General features: G+C 40.6%; 1 protein-coding gene and 1 long non-coding RNA gene across 3 annotated transcripts in view; one reads left to right on the top strand and one right to left on the bottom strand.

Moving 5' to 3' along the window:
• ZNF407 (zinc finger protein 407) overlaps positions 1-16,817 on the top strand; it is a 393,000-nt gene that overhangs the window by 347,696 nt on the left and 28,487 nt on the right. The window lies entirely within an intron of this gene.
• Positions 6,918-10,504, bottom strand: LOC123331135. The gene is made up of 3 exons (XR_006547614.1): positions 10,400-10,504; positions 9,301-9,356; positions 6,918-7,048 (listed from the first exon to the last, which is right to left on the bottom strand). It is a non-coding gene; the product is annotated as an uncharacterized LOC123331135 (long non-coding RNA).

Here is a 16,817-nt window from a genome sequence, read left to right on the forward strand (position 1 = left end):
GGACAGAGGAGCCTGGTAGGCTGCAGTCCGTGGGGTCGCGAAGAGTTGGACATGACTGAGCGACTTCACTTTCACTTTTCACTTTCATGCATTAGAGAAGGAAATGGCAACCCACTCCAGTGTTTTTGCCTGGAGAATCCCAGGGATGGGGGAGCCTGGTGGGCTGCCGTCTATGGGATCGCACAGAGTCGGACACGACTGAAGTGACTTAGCAGCAGCAGCAGCAGCAGAGATACATGTAATTCTGCAGTTTTCATTTTTCCTTCAGATCAATAGATAGGAATCTAATTATTCATCAGAATCATCATATAAGAGTGCGGGTACCATTCTTTCATCACCTTCCCTTATATATGGACTTTTGGTGGGGTTTTTTTGCTATATTAAATATTATTGTACATGAAAAACTTTTGCTTAAAAACAACATGAATCCAAGTGATAGGGAAAAACAGATAATGAAAAGTACTGATCCATTTAAATCAGAAAATACTTGTAGCTAGTATTTAATGAGTTTTTGTTGAAAGAAAGAATATTGGACTTTTTCAATATTTTTGAAATGTCAAATAGAGTCTAACTCCTTGGTACCATTTTTATAAACTGGAAGTGCCTTAAACATGCATCCTAATTCCCCTTTGAACTGGCTTATCAGAGATAAGTATAAATAATGGGGCTATCTGGAATGTCATATTTATTTCCAAGTTTGTTTACTTCATGCATGAATTTTTCCCAGTAGCAGACTTGACTTTTTCTGGCCAGTGTTTGGTTAAGTTTTTATAATAGCCAAATAAAGTTACAGAAATACCCATTGAGAATAGTGGAACTTAAATTCACAGTGTTTAAATACTTCTTATGTGCTATATATATCAAAACCCTCTTTTAAACCTGCAGACACAGGTTTCTACCTGGTTATTGACCTATGTAAGTGTTACATCAGTAGCCAAACGGTTTCCCTGACAGCTTAGCCGTGAAAGAAGCTGCTTGCAGTGCAGAAGGTACGGGAGGATTGGGCTCATCCCTGGGTTGGGAAGACCCCCTGGAGGAGCAGATGGCACCCCACGCTAGTGACCCTGACAGTTGCTTGCTGTGACAGCCGGGCCCTCACCTTGGAGCATCGTCAGCACTTCTGCGAACGGTGACTTGGGGCATCTGTGTGCTGAGTTGGCTGAGATGAACTCGTTGCATCTTGAAGCACCGTCAGAGCAAAGAGGAGGAAGTAGCAGGCCACAGGGCAGGCTAGAGTGGGTGATGCTTAAATGCGTCAGCACGTAAACCCTCAACATTTGGTTTTCCAGTTTTACTACACTTTGCAGCAGGCTCCCCAAAAGAAAGCATTTCTCTTCTCCCAAATTACTGAAAGCCTGAATCAGCTTAGCAACAATAGGAAGGTTAGAAGCAGATCTCCCCCAAAGTCTCAACTGATTACGCATCTGGGTAGAATTTGGCCTATTAATCTCTGCAGTCAAATAAGAACGAAAGAAAAAACTCTTAACTTCATTGTGAATTTGCTGGTTTGCAGTTCATTGTAGAATTGTTAACCTCATCTCATCAGAGCAAAGGGGGCATATAAATACCCTGTTTCATGAGTGGCTAATTTTCTTCATTAAAATATACCCTGTGTTCACTTTAGATGCACATGAGCTTCAGCTGCTGCTTCATGGTTTTTTCCCTCCGGATTGACCCAGTATCTCTAATTTCAGAAGGGGGCCATTTCCTTTAAGGGATCCTGGAAGATTCTGCACAGCCTGTGCCATGGCCGTGGTTGACAGAGCACCTGATCTTATTGGTGGGGGGGCGGGGAGGGCATGGGGAAGGACACAACCAAGCGCCGAGGAGTTGGAAACTTTCTCCTTCATGTTTGCTATATTTATTTAACCTATAATTGAATACACAGTCATTTTGCTGTGCTGCAGATTGCCTACGTGGGAGTCAAGATGCATATTTAATGCCTGATTTAAAAAGAAAAATAGATGCAGTGACATGTGGGCAATTTTAGTAAAGTGTGTTCCATGTAAATTCAAGTAAAGGTCCGGGAGAAACTCGTTTTTCTCTTTCTTAGTGAAGACGTGATGTCTCACAGCAGGAATTGTTGTAGATCCATATTTATTAAGTCGTGAGTAGTTTTTTTTCCCCCCTCTGCACTTTTAATGACAAATGCAAATGGCAGCAAAGGAAAGAATCCCCACCACCACCACAACTCTCTGGAGCACACCCCTTCCTTCAGCCTTTATCCTTCTGTAATAAAAAGCCCAAAAAGGCTTTGTCTAAAAGGGAAAAACGTGTGTCTTAGTTACCAGAGGAACTTGCTCTCTGGATTCTTGCCCGTGAGGCAAGGTGAGAACAGAAGCAGTCGCGGTTAGTGCTATGTGCATCAGCCACAGAGGGGGGTGCCCTGACTTAGGGGGTGTGCGCCCCCCATCTCATGGGAAGGCGGGAGGTGAAGTGCACCCCGACCAGCCTGCACGCAGGCTCTGTGCGGGACCGCTAGGGACCCCTAGAAGCCCCGATGGAACGATTTCTAAAGCACATATACTTTCTTAAAGTAAGCAAGTGCATTGCGTGCTCCTGTTGGCTTGTATTTTCCTGGCCCTTGACTTTTAGAATTGGGGGTGAACGACCCCCAGAGCGTTAGGTCCCCAGCGAGGCTCCATGCCCCAGTGTGTGGAGCACGGTTTCTCTTCAGCTCAAGTTCTTGTGGAAATGGGTTCAGTTCTCGACATTTTTATTGCCTAAAAAACTTCAGGTTACAAACCAAATACTGTAGAAACTGGTGTCTTTTCTAAGGAAAAGCCCCAGACTTCGTGTAAGTGCCACCAGGTGAGCCGCAGAGCCGGTTTGGGGTGTCAGGTCCCGCTTAGTTAGGACGGAGGCGGAGGGAACAAAGCGAGTTCAGGCTGGCCGCGTGCTCACCGGCCATTCACGTGTTTAAACATCCCTTCTTAAAAGAAAGTAGCTATGGTTTTTCATTTGAAATTCAGGGGGATTAAGAAGTGAAGACTATCATTGAGTACCGGATCATCAATGTTTGATGCTCCAGATATTCATAGCCTGCTAGTGTTTCTTTCATTCCAAGATGTTCCTTTGTCCTTTTCCCAGCTTGTAGCTGACACCAAATGCCCCATTTTAATTTCTTCCAACCTAAGTCATCTCCACTACCTTCTTGAAGGTCAAGGCATACATTTGCTGCTTGCTTTCTTTCTTTCTTTTTTTTTTTTTTTTTGGTCTTTTTATCTCTTTCCAAGTAACTGAGTTTGCTTTTCATAAAGATGCACACAACTGCACATTCTTAACCAGATCAGGGCTTTTCATTCCAGATAAATGATTCCGCTAATCTTGCCACTTATCCTCTTCAGTGGTCAAATTCATATTTCTTTTGACCATTTTTAAACCATCAGCCAAAATAAAATATGTGATAAATGAAGTTTACTGTGTTAAGGTTAAGGGATATGAGTTACTTTATCTCCATTAATCTTTTTAACTGACATTTCAAGCACTTTTGTTTTTCTTTTTGTTTTTTTTTTATCCAAGCTGACAGTAAAACTTGAAAAGTGTTTATCAGTATTGCTCTTTTTCTTCCTTTGAAACCTGTGAGAATTGAATAGGACTGTGCAGATGAATAACAGAAAGCTGGTTTGTGAATTCTGTGCTCCAGCAGTTGTAGCTATTCCTCACCAGTGAGTTGGAAATTTCATAGTAATTTAAGAAACATATGTCCTGTTACCTGGTTTCAAGAACTGAGCTGATGTTCTACAGTGGAAGTTGATGGAACCTAAATAGATGGCTTGTTTTAACTGAAAGAGTAAATTATAGATGTCCTTCTCTATGTTTCCTATAAACAAGCTAAGTTGGGAGAGAATGCTGGTGTTTGCCTTTTGCTTTTGCTGTTAGAATAACGTGAAGAGGGGTATACCTCCTGTGAATATTTCTGTGTGATTGGAAGAAATGCTAAAGAATAGACTTTTAAAGTAGAAATATAAGGCAATAAATACTTTAGCTGCAAAATCAATAATAAAACGGAGGTAACAGTTATTAGTAATTTAATTAAGTCCATATCATGTGTAACATTACTGTCAGCGGCCAAGGTATAGATGCTTGCACTTATTGAAATGTAATGCTCATATACCATTTGGAAACAAGATGACACGTAACGAGCAATAAAAAAATGAAATATTCCAAGGTCTCCAATCTGCTTCTGAATAAATGAGATGTGCTCTAGAGCAGGAGAGAAAACAGCAGAGAGTTGTTGGAGGAATTATATGAAGATAATGGAGAGTTTATATATTTTTTCTTTATTGATCATTCATGGAACTTGGGGCTTTCTAGCTAGATTGACAACTGAGTTATTTGCCCATCCCTGGTGACTGACAACGCGTAATGGAAAGGCTTTTACCATGATAAAACAGCACGGAATATTTCCTAATTTACTACTGTAGTTCTCATCAAAAGTACCCGGGCAAAAACACTAGATTTATCACTTCAATTACTGGAATTTCACATTTGGTTTAAGGAGACGTGTTTCTGTAATGTGACAGGCTTTACAGATCCTGAACTTCTTCAGACGTTGGAGCTATCAGGGTAATCGGAGAGTGATGTAAAGGAAAGCAGTTGTTATAGTTTTATAACTTTTAATGGTGTCTGCTGGCAAGAAATAAAACAGACCATAAACTGTTGATCTTGGCTATGTGTATTTTAAAAAGCTGTTTTTTTAAATCAGATTAAAGTTTTATTTTTAATCTGAAAACAGCAACTGCATTTAAACCATTGTAATATTATAGTTTTTTTGGTTTTATGAAAGTAAATATATAATATATAAGTAAACATATAATATTATATAAAGTAAATATATAATATTACAGGTTTTTTGGAATTACAATTTTGAGTAATGCCAGAAACCCCATGTAAGGACAAATACTAGAGGTCACATATTTATAAATGTTTAAGTAGTAAATGTTTGTTTGCTTTGACATACAGACCTAGATATCCTCTCTGGGTCAAAAAATTTATTTTTTCATGGCTCACCTACTTGATACCTGGAATCTTGGTTTTTCTCATTTCCTTATTTGGGACTAATTTCTTTTTCTTTTTTAAATTTCAACTATAGTTGGTTTATAGGGTTGTCAGTTTCTGGTATAAGGAACTAATGTCTAACTTCTGAAAATTAGTTACTTAAATACATGGTAACAAGTACACGTTATTTTGAACTCACTTAAATCTGCGTAGTTTCAGCATATTTCAGTATTAGAGGCATCACAGTTTTCACTGCTGCTCCTGTTATGAACGTTACTTCTGCCATATAATGAGCTTGCACTGATGTATAATGAGGCTACATTTCAGAGGCAAGATACTGTACTGGTGCCATATTGAACTGAAGTGTCCGAGTTCTGACTCATATCTGGGATGACTTTTCTTACATGGCAGGTGAGGTTTAATGCATGGTAAAATTAATAATATTGTACTATAATAATTTCCAACCTGTCCCACCAAAGGTAAGGAATTTAGGTTATTGGTAATAGTTAAAGTTCAACCGAATTGTGAGTAGTTTTCATCTTCTGAATTTCCTCTTTATCCACTTATAGTAAAATTACATTTTTCTCTTCTCTTTCTGCCCTAGAATGGCATCAACTTTATTTTACCCTGGCATTTTTTATCTGTTGCCACTACTGTTAATACCCTGTATTTTATCGAGCGTGTCAGCATAGTTGAAGAGAGAAAAGAAGCAGTGTGTTTGTTATCATGAAGGCCATGAAGGGTTTTATTCTGGCTTATCCATTCATTCACCGGCCCCCAGGCAGAGCACCTCTCTCCAGTGTATTTACCACCTGGAGACTTTGGGACTCCACAGTAATCCTAATATAAAACTGAAGGGTAGTAGGGATCAATTCATTTAGGTGGTTTTTTTTTTTTTTTTTTCTTTTCACAAGTATTTGCCAAACATCTGCTATGTTTTAGGTACAGAAAGTGTATAGCTCTATCTGAAATCTTGGTAAAATAATATGTAAGTAATTTAAGAGTGCCAATTAAGAGAAATAATAGCAAGCAGTTATAAAGGACTTTGCAGTTGGCAAAGTACTTTTCAGTTACAGAGTCATTCAGTTAAATGAATGTAACACTTCACCTCGTATACCTGGTGGAAGGGTGCTTTGTGGCCTTGCAGGAGATTAGTGCCTCAGCTTTTTAAGCCTTAATATTAATAATTCATGTACTGTATGTCAACTTATAGGAGAGTTGGAAAGTTTTTTCCCCATTCCCACATGACCCTGCTTTGTAGAAATATTAGAGTGTAAAATAAATATAAAATATCCACTTATTTTAGGGAGGGAGAAACAAAGATGGTAGAGCCGAAGTTTTCTTTCTTTCTATGGAGTAGCCAGCATGCCAGTTCTGTTCAACAACTACTCAGTATTTGCCATTCTCCAAGGTAGCTGCATGATGATTGATGAAATCCAGTTGGTACCTAATCCTTGATTTTAGAAGAACTGGACAGATCCATGGGCAGACTGTCAGCAAATGCTCCAGGGCACCCTTCAACATCTATCTGAAATCAGGTCACTTCTTCGCCTCCACCATTCCCTCTGGTCCACGAGGCCGCCACCTCTCGCCAGTGGCCTCCCAGTCGCTCTTCCTGCAGCCCCCTTCCTCTGTCACTGTCGGTGTTCAGTAGGGCGGTCAGAGTCATCCTCGGGCCAGCACCGCCCGGAGAATCCTCTGTGGTGGAGGACATGCGCTGAAGCTGTGGTGGCCAGTGGCAGCCATCACCGCACGTGGCTTCTGAGCACTTAAAATGAGGCTAGTGCCACCAAGGACTTCTCTAATTTTGTTTTTATTTTAATTTAAAGTTTAATTAATTGTAATTAACCAGTAGTGGCGAGGGGCTATCATATGAATAGTACAGTCCTGAAACATAAGTCAATTCACATCTCTCTTCTGCTCAAAACCCTCCATGGCATACCTTTGCACTCACAGTAAAAACCAAATTTTTCACAGGCGATACCATGGCTCCTAAGCTATAAGTTGACTTAAGTTGAACTCAGGAATAAATGCACAGCCATAAATCCTTTTTTAAATGAAAAAAAAAAAAAAGGTGTAAATGTAAGTTAAATTATTTAGAACAATTCCAAATGACATAACAAAAAATGAGTAATAAAATAATTGAATAAAAGCAGTAATAAGTAACCTAGAAAAACATAAATGAATAAATCAAGATAAGTCAGGTAAAAGTCAGGCAAACCTGAAAAACCAAGAAAAAATGTATTTAACCATTGATCAAAAAGACAATGCCTTAAAGAAAATAAACTATATTATAATGTATAGTTAACAAACTTTGAAAGTGTCAACAGATGGTATAAGAATAAATTGAGACATTTACTTTTTTAAATTTTCTAGAAAGTTTTATAACATGGGCATTATAGGTTTTGCAAGTTTGAAGACTTAGAGAGTAAACTTTTGAGTCCACAGTCTTAGACAACACACTCATGTCTAAACCCTGTTCAGCACTCAACATCTCTTTCTCAATTACCAGTTTCATTAACTGCTCTTAGAATACAGACCTGAACGTCCTCAACAAAACACAGTAACTAAAATAACCATAAGCCATTCATACACATTTAACAATCTTTAGAGTATTAGAAAAATCCCTCAATTACATTATAGATTATGTCAAACAATTATCTCAAAGAATGACAAAAGGGAGCATTTCATGCAAAATCATTTTCTAATGAATATGAACAAAATAGATTGTGTTTGTATTTTTTGTGTGTTTGTATATTTTTTTATCCCACAGAAATTGAAGTGGCTTACATAAAATATATAAATACACAGAATATATAAAGTAATAATATAAAATAAAGGTAAAACTTTTGTAAAGATAAGAAACCCAGTCAGGGGTGAGACAGTGACTTCCTTCATGTAGTATAAACTACCAAGATGACTCAAAATATGAAACACTCCCCTTGAAATCAAGAACAAAAGAAGGTTGTAATCGACCACTCCTTATTTAACTAGCTCTGGAAGTTCTGGTTAATAAAAAAATAATAAAATGAAAACTAAAGTAAGTAGATTTATCTATTAGAAAAAGGAAAAGTTTTGATTTTGCTCATATGATTTCTATGCCTGGAAAGTCCTGTGAGACTTTAAAACTATGAGATTCATAGCTTAGTGAAAAGGCTGAAAACAAGATTAATATACAAAAATGAGGAACCTTCCTATACTGTAGTATAACCTATTATAAAAATACTAGAGAAATAATCCCATTCACAATTCTGAGACACACACAAAAAAATGGAGAACATTGTCCATACCCATTTAAAGCTAATTCCTTTATTTGAGAAACAAGGAGTTAATTTGTAAGCCTAGAAGATGAATTGAAATGTTTGGTGTTTCTCAACAGGAAGTCAACAGTTCTTTCTGATCTCATTTATATTAACAGTTGTAATCCTAATAAACCCTGAGCAGCAGAACTAAAGTTATGAGATAACACAAGCAAGTCACAACAACTAAAACAGTGATTGAGGATGGAGGTTAGCATTTGGTGTGACCATCATATCATGATCCCCACGCCCCAGACACCGAGCCCAGAGGCCTGAGAAATTCACCTTATTTAACCCTCACACCAGCCATAAGAGGTAGATATCACCCCCTTTTAAGATGAGAAAACTGAGCTTTGTTTAAGACAAAGGCAAGATTCAAAGCTACATACATCTGACTTCAAAGCTCTAAGAAAGTGTAAGAAAGTGAGAGATCAAATAGATTAATCAAAAACTGAGTCTGTTACATGTAATCAGTTAATATACATGTATCTGTGTGTGTGTACACATTCTTGGAGGACTCAAATCACTATAGAAGGGATATGTTATTTAGTAGTTAATACATTGTGTGACTCACCAGGATATCAGATAACCAGTTTAGAGTTTTATTGGACACAGCTCACAAAGATAAATGTTGATGCACTAAAGAGTTAAATATGATACAAATAAAGTCATAAAAGTTTATACAGAAATAGAATTGAACAGATAGCAAAGTCTTAATAAGAAAATGTTCCCGGAATTTTAGCAAATAAAGGAAAAAAACAGAGGAGCAGATTGATAGATTTAGCTATTTGATAAGCTAAATTTTTTATGTCTAAAGTTCCCAAAAGAAAAGGGCAACTAGAGGACTAAGAAAAAATCTTTTCATCAAATAACACATTAAAGTTTTATATCTCTTTATATAAAGAGCTCATGCAAATCAATAGAAAAAACACTGCCAACTCAATAAATAGGTAGGCACAAAAGATCACAGATCAATCGTGAAATAGAAGGTGAAACTTACAAACCAACGTCAGGAAAGGTGTTCGCCATTCCTCATAATTGAGCAGCTCCAAAGTTCTGTTGTAAAAGAAAACAACGATTATATACCATTTCTCTATCAAATTAGTAGAAGAAAAACAGTGTAGTGTAATGTACATCTACTGCAGATAAGAGACCAGTTGGTTCTGATTTTTTAGAAAATAACTTGGTGATATGAAACAAGTGCCCTAAAATTCCTTTTATCCTTTGATGTAAGAAAGGGGTGGGGGGGTGGGGTCGGGAAGAGGGAGGGAAATATTTCCACAGTGCATTTGTCAAATGTAGCCTAAACGTCAGGATACATGATCCTCATGTAGTTGTTCTGGGGTCTGTAGCACAGGGCTGTTTGCAGCATTGCTCTGGAGTCGGACAGACCAGGGTTCATATTCTGCATGTATCATTAGTAGCTCCATGGCCCAGGGAAGCCGCCTAACCCATCTAAACTTGAATGTACTCATCTGTCAGATGGGCTAATTCTCGATGTGCCACCTATGAGCGTGTGAATAAAATAATGCATGTAAAAGTTAGCATACATTGTATAATGAGCCTTGAATTAACTATTAGTTTGCTATCATTAATTATTATAATTAAGAGATATTATGATCAACAGATACTCTATTTTTCATTATAATTAATAATAGATAGCTTATAATTAATAATGCATCTTATAGGTATAATTAATAATGAATGGTAACAAATTTTAATAACCCCTTGTCTAGCAATTGAAAGAAGGAAAACAGTGAAGTAAATCAACTGGATTCTTGGGGTCCAGCTCTTCAGAGCCATCTCTGGGTTCAAACTCTGACAGCTGCCTACGTGCCCCAGCCTCGCCTTCTTCCTCCCAGAGCCATCAGAAGTCAGCTTTCTCGGGTTAATAATCACTTCCGGTTTGAGAGTTTTCTGCAACGGGGGAGATTCCCAGGTGCTCCAACCAAGGAATCCTTGTTACGAAATGTCAGCAGCTGCTCTAGCTCCCCAAGCACCTGTGAATGCAGGTGTTGGTGGTCGAGTGGTTCATCGCAATCAGTCTCCACTCTGAGCTCTGAGTAGAACCTCCTTTCACATGGGAAACCATGGGTTACCTCATGCAGCTCATTATATGCACTGCTGCTGCAGTGGGATTCCTTCCAGCCGTAGGCACTGTGCGGTGATGGTTGGCATTGGTCAGTCTGCAGCATGCATGGAGCACCTGTGTTTGTGTTAAGTTGTTCAGTCAGTTTGTTTCACGGTCTGGGTTTGGGAAAGAACAAGATAAAAGGGGGGAGTAAAAGTCCCAAACCTTCCCTCAAAGTTTATTCTGGAACCTGGAACTTAAGACTGTTAGCCAAATGCAGTCCATTCTGTAACAGAAGGTGTGAAGTTATTATTAAGTTTGAAACTAAGGTTTTGTTTGTGGGGTTTACTGAGTTTGTTACCTTGAAGAAGTTAAACCCCTTGGAGGTGCTTTATGTTTAAATTGTGTTTTCGGCAACTCCTTTTGGAGCCTCTAAAAAGGACCTAAAATGGGTATGCTGGATTCGGGTGCGTTTTGAAGCTCTGCTGGTTTAATTGACAGGACCAAGAACTTGAGTGGTAGCATTTAGGAAGAATTCCATTAGTGATGACCGATCTACTTGCAGTTAGCATCCCTTTATCATCTGCATCTTTGGATGAATTCATCATGTTTTTATACCTCTCATCACACCCCATAGAAAACTTACCTAAAGGATACAGAAAGGAGTGTCGTTACTTCGTCTGTGTGCAGTCCCAGTCAGGAAGCAGTGTGAGGTGGGCTCCAAGATGGTGCGTCCGAAGGAGCCAGCGCTTGTGTGGCCCGCTTGTGAACCATGCTCATTCTCACACGTGCCGCCTCATCCTCACCTTTTTACTAAACTTTCAGACTAGTAATTCTAAAGCTTTAGTTTAAAGGGTGATAAATTTAAAACTCTGTAATCATGTGTATTTTTAAAGGAATTATCTCAGATAATTTCACTCTGTAGGCATGTACTGTGGCAGATGTTTGCAAATCTTGGTTTAAAACTGATTGAAATATTTTAAGAAAACTGAAATAATGTCAGTGGTAAAATTTATTTTACCAAGTGCAGATGTAAGGCATCAAGTTCTCAGACTGATGGCAGAATTAACAAAAAACACCATCTGGTTCAATAATTATCTGAAAATACCCATATTCTTGGATTTGTTTAATACCACTTATTTCCCAGCTTTATTTTATCTGGGTTTGCACACCAACCAGACTAGGTTGTACAAAACGGAGACTATTTCCATCTGATCATTTTTAAAAATGTGTGTTTGCATGAATAATGAATCTTTGAATTGTTACTAAACAAGCAAATTATTTGCGTATGTGTCACATCGGTTATCAAGTTTGCACATGTGACAGCTTCAACAGCCGTCACGTAAAACGCATAAAGCTTGTAACCATATGTTTTTGCTTGACAAAAAGCTAAAACTCAAGATCAATTTTCAATATGGAATGCACAAATTAACACTTTAAAATGCACCACAATATGTACAGCTTGGCAAAATTTGCAGAAATAGCACGTCTCTAGATATTAACTGATATCTTTGGATTCGACCTTAAGGTATTCAATCATTTTGATTAAAAGACTGATTTCTCATAAAACCACAGTCTGTTGGAGGCGCAAAGCCAATGACATTTGAGCATTCATATATTTTCATAAACTTTGAACAATGTCAGTGAGACACCTCTTCAATCTTGGCCACACAACAGCAGGGTATTCAATCTTTCTTTAGCTTAAGACAGAAAATTTGAATATCAGCGCAGGGTTATAAATGGGGCGGCCTGCGTGGTGTGCTCTGTGTGGGCCGTGAGGGGCAGCCTGTGGCGGCCCCGCGCAGGTCTTCTGCAGCCCTGACCGCTGGTCGGCCCGCCTTGCCCGCCCTTGCCCCTCCCATCCCTCCAGAGGCGCTCTGGGAAGGCCTTTGAGCTTGGTTTCCTGAAACAGCTCCTTAGGAGATTTTCTTTGGGGCCGGGGTGGGTGGGGATTTTAAAATGGCTTCTCCTGCTCTCAAACATGGTTTGTGATAATTACTGGAAGTGCTGTGGTGATACAGACTCCCCGATATTTCTTCGGTAACTTTTCCATCTTTTGAACGCAGTGATTACTCATTATGCTGCCAAGGACTCCTGTTCCCCTTTGGTGTCCTAAATGAGGTCTTCGCAAAAACTGGGTATTCTTCAAAGTGCTCCTCTTTTTTGATCATGCTGCTCAGTGCAGGGTGATTGTCCTGTGTGGTAGGTGAGACGGCTGAGGTTCTCAGCCTGTTGTGAATGACACAGCGTTAGTGCATTAACAGCCGCTACAGAGAGCATGGCTCTGCCTTAGTGCTGCCTCACTAGCAGCTTGGGCCAAGCCAGACGGGCCACACGGGGAGATGAGCAGCTCTGTCGCCCAAACAGAAAACGCGACAACATTCTGTTCAGTAAAGAGACAATGAAGGCACATTTTAATATGTTGTAACATGTGACAGATGTCAAAAATGTTTTACCTAAGATCCCCTGGAGAAGGGATAGGCTACCTGCTCCAGTTTTCTTGGGCTTCCCTGGCGGCTCACACAGTAAAGAACCCACTGGCAGTGTGGGAGACCTGGGTTCGATCCCTGGGTCAGGAAGATCCCCTGGAGGAGGGAGAAGAACTACCCACTCCAGGGTCCTCGCCTGGAGAATCCCACGGCCAGAGGAGCCTGGCAGGCTACAGTCCATGGGGTTGCAAAGAGTTGGACACCACTGTGTGACTAACACTCTCATGCTTTGACTTGGAGAAGGGAATGGTTACCCACTCCAGGATCCTCACCTGGAGAATCCCACGGACAGAGGAGTCTTGCAGGCTATATTGTTCATGGGGTCACAAACAGTCAGACATGACTGAGTGACTAACACACACACTAATTTGGGGGTTTCTCTGGTGGCTCAGAAGGTAAAGAATCCGCCTGCAATGCGGGAGACCTGGGTTCGATCCCTGGGTGGGGAAGATGCCCTGGAGGTGGGCATGGCAGCCCACGCAGAGTAACAGCTGCCTGAGTAGGGTTGTGTGCCTCCACGGGATGAGAAGGAGCAGACTGCTCAGGGAGGTGAGGGCACCCCTGGCCTTCGAAGGGAGCGAGCTGAGCCATGCAGCCCTCTCAGGGCGCTGGGGTCTACGTGTGCCAAGGATGAGGTGAGTGGCTGGTGAGGAAGCCTCATGCACCAGGGAAAAGATCTGCGTGCTCCTCACAGGAATCCCAGGGGCAAATTTCAGTTCAAGAATTCATCTTTGGTCCTTTGTGTAGGGTGGCTGGAGGGAGCAAGCGTACAATTAGGAGTGTAGTTTGTCGGACAATGTGGCCCAAGGTTGTAACCATGGAGACAGAGGAGCTGCCTTTTATTATCTATTTATTTATTGCTTTTGTTTATTATTATACCTGAGACATAATAACATCCCTCAGACACAGTGTATCGTTAATGTTTTGGACTGCCTGGCTAACTTCTTTTTAAGCCAGCCCCAAAGCAGTGACGTGTCCATTCGGTTGTGGCGGGCAGCAGATGTCAGTACCCACGTTATTACAATCTTGGGTCTGCTCTTGCTGCACGAGGGGAGTGCACGGCGCTTGTCACCATTTGTCAGGTGTTCCTTCTCACCGCTCACATTTCACGCTGTCCTGAGGACGGGGGTCGGAACATGCCTGCCACCTTAATTCAGATATTGTGTGTGCTCGTACATGCGGTGCATCTGCGTGTGTAAGTGGGGGGGTGGTGTGTGAACGTGTGTGTGTCTGTCCTTCATATTTTCAGCATCTCTCCGTTCTGTGCCTGTGTTTTCCTGTTTCAGCATGTGGTTTTTTGCCCATTTCTGGAAAGTTCAGGTGGTGCTGGTGGTAAAGATTCTGCCTACAGGAGACTCAAGAGACTGGGGTTCAATCCCTGGGTCGAGAAGATCCCCTGGAGGAGGGCATGGCAACCCACTCCAGTATCCTTGCCTGGAAAATCCCATGGACAGAGGAGCCTGGAGGGCTACAGTCCATGGGGGTCGCAGAGAGTCAGACACAGCTGAGCATGCACACACAGTCTGTGATTTGCTACATTTTTCTGTGAACCGTTGTCAGATACTTTAAAATGCCACAGAGCTGCAATTGTCCTAACGAAAAATAGCTTCAAATTCAAAGTACACAAAATATGAACAATTAAGGATGAATTCTTGCCACAACGCCTGCTTCAGAAACAGGAAGAGCCTGTGTAGTGCGCAGGTCGTGAGGAGACGCTTAAAAGGTACATAATGTCAATGTAAAAAAATGGCAACAGTGAAATGTTGAAAGTCTTTATAAAAATGTGTGTCAGATGAAGAGTTATACACAGCAACCATTTCTGAGGGAGGAGTTAATCCTGAAAGTGATGTGATCTTTGGGGGGCGTGGTCACAGATGAAAAAGCCATCTGGACATGAGTATGCCACGTTCATCAGTGTACCTGAATTGGGAATATCTGAGTTGGAAACGTAATGGTTTTAACTGTGAGCTCCTTTGGATTCAATAGCTGCCAGCAACAGCAGTCCGAGCAGTACATCAGACTTCACTTCTGTCGGTGGGAAAGTATTATACATTATTATCATACATTATTATCTAAAGGATTGATATTATATCTCCACAAATCACACTATGGATTAAATTAAAGCTTTCACAGATTCTGTTGGAAATATAATTGGGAATTATCTGCGTAATTCGGGTTGCTTTCAAAATGTGAATTATTAAAAATATGAATTGTTAGCCTGGCATTTAGAATATATGCCACATCTCCCTAACTTCTGTAGCCAGATGAGATATCGAGAGGAAATGCTTTAGAAACAGATTCGAGTCGGTACACCTTCATGTATGTGTCCTTCTGGCCTGGGCACGAGCCCGATGCCAGGTAAGCAGTGCAGTGAGTGCGAGCCGGTAGCTCTCGCGGGGGTCGCAGCTCCAGAGGAGAATCTGTGCAGAGGACCCCCGGGCCTGCCTTCCGCGGGTGGGGAGCTGGGCTGGACCCTGTCAGGAGATGGCCTGTGAGCCCGGCAGACCTGAGCCCGCCGGCTCCTCCATGCTGTCCTTCCATGTGCGCCCCAGGAAGGGCGCTCTCCCACTCACGAAGCCACAGGGACTCGTCTTCTCTTTAGCAATTTGCCATCATTAATAAACACTCATTAATTCAAGGTCAGCTTAACCTTCTAGAGCCAGGGGTTTGCTGCCCTGAAAGCTGTCATTCCTTCATACAAATAACAGTTCATTCTGCTGCGAGGCCCAGCCCGTGTCCTAACAACACAGATTGTAAGTCTCATATATCACCTGTTAAGGGCCAGCTAGGACCAATTAATAAAGGAAGTTCAGCTTTCCATGCTATTAAATAATGTAGTGGTCATTATTTTTAAAAATAGCTTTAAGTAATATGAAAACAATCATTATATTTAATCATGCAGAGTTAATGAAATCAATGGATTCTAAAATATTTTCTATTCTTTAATTTTTGCATAAACTAGTCTTACAGTGGTTCCATACATTTCCTTACCTGTTTCCCATAAAATAGAAAATAGATCCAAAAAAAATTTTTTAAGGACATTGACAGTCTTTAGAATGCGGAAAAAATTGATCAAAATATTAATGAGACTTTTGTTTTGCTAGTTTGCATCAGACAGATGGAGTTGTGATCTTTAACAACACCATGACTTATGAAACTGCTTGTGTACTAAAATGCCATTATTAACACAACAGTGGTTTTCAGCAGTTGGTAATTATTGGCATAATTAAACATTTATCAAGAAACGAGTATTTATCATTCATTAAACTTTCATTAAAAATCCATCTTAGCACAGGCTGGATTAGCCAGTGATTTTCAGTGATAACTTCTTAACTTCTGGCAGGAATCTAGAATGTTTTCATAATGACTGAAGTTGTACACAAGGTGACATGCCAGGAATGGTGGGCAATTACAGGATTTCAGATTGATTTTGTATTAAGTGTTTTTTAAGACTTGGACCCAGAGTGAGACGGTACTTGGCAATATTCTTTAGGGTTTACAGCATTTGGCACTTTCTAGCAGCCTATCTAGTGAAACGTGTTACCCTTGGCAAAGAAAAGTCAGTGGTAAGCAAGCGATGTAATGATATTTACATAATTTAAGTTCCCCCAAACATGGAGTGTTTACATATTTTAGGACGTGGAAGTTTCTATTGGACATTGAAGCCGGAAAGGAGGTCAGAGCCACACTAATGCCCCGGCTTGAAAGTCAGGCCAGACCAGCAGGTCACCTTCCCATCCACGCCACTTTCTGGGGCTGTCTTGTCAAACCAGGGCTTTTGACACACAGCACACGTTACGTGTGTACAGTCGGGGGTCGTGTGCAGGTTTGTTGACTTATTTAGACCACCTGCTCGTTCCCAGAATTGGCAATAAGGAAATTGATGGTACAGAATCTGAGGGACAGAGGACTGCCTCTGATGGTTGCTCTCAGCTCCTTTCTTCTAACTGTACACGT

The sequence above is a fragment of the Bubalus bubalis genome, chromosome 22, assembly GCF_019923935.1.
Source record: "Bubalus bubalis isolate 160015118507 breed Murrah chromosome 22, NDDB_SH_1, whole genome shotgun sequence".
Lineage (NCBI taxonomy): Eukaryota > Metazoa > Chordata > Mammalia > Artiodactyla > Bovidae > Bubalus > Bubalus bubalis.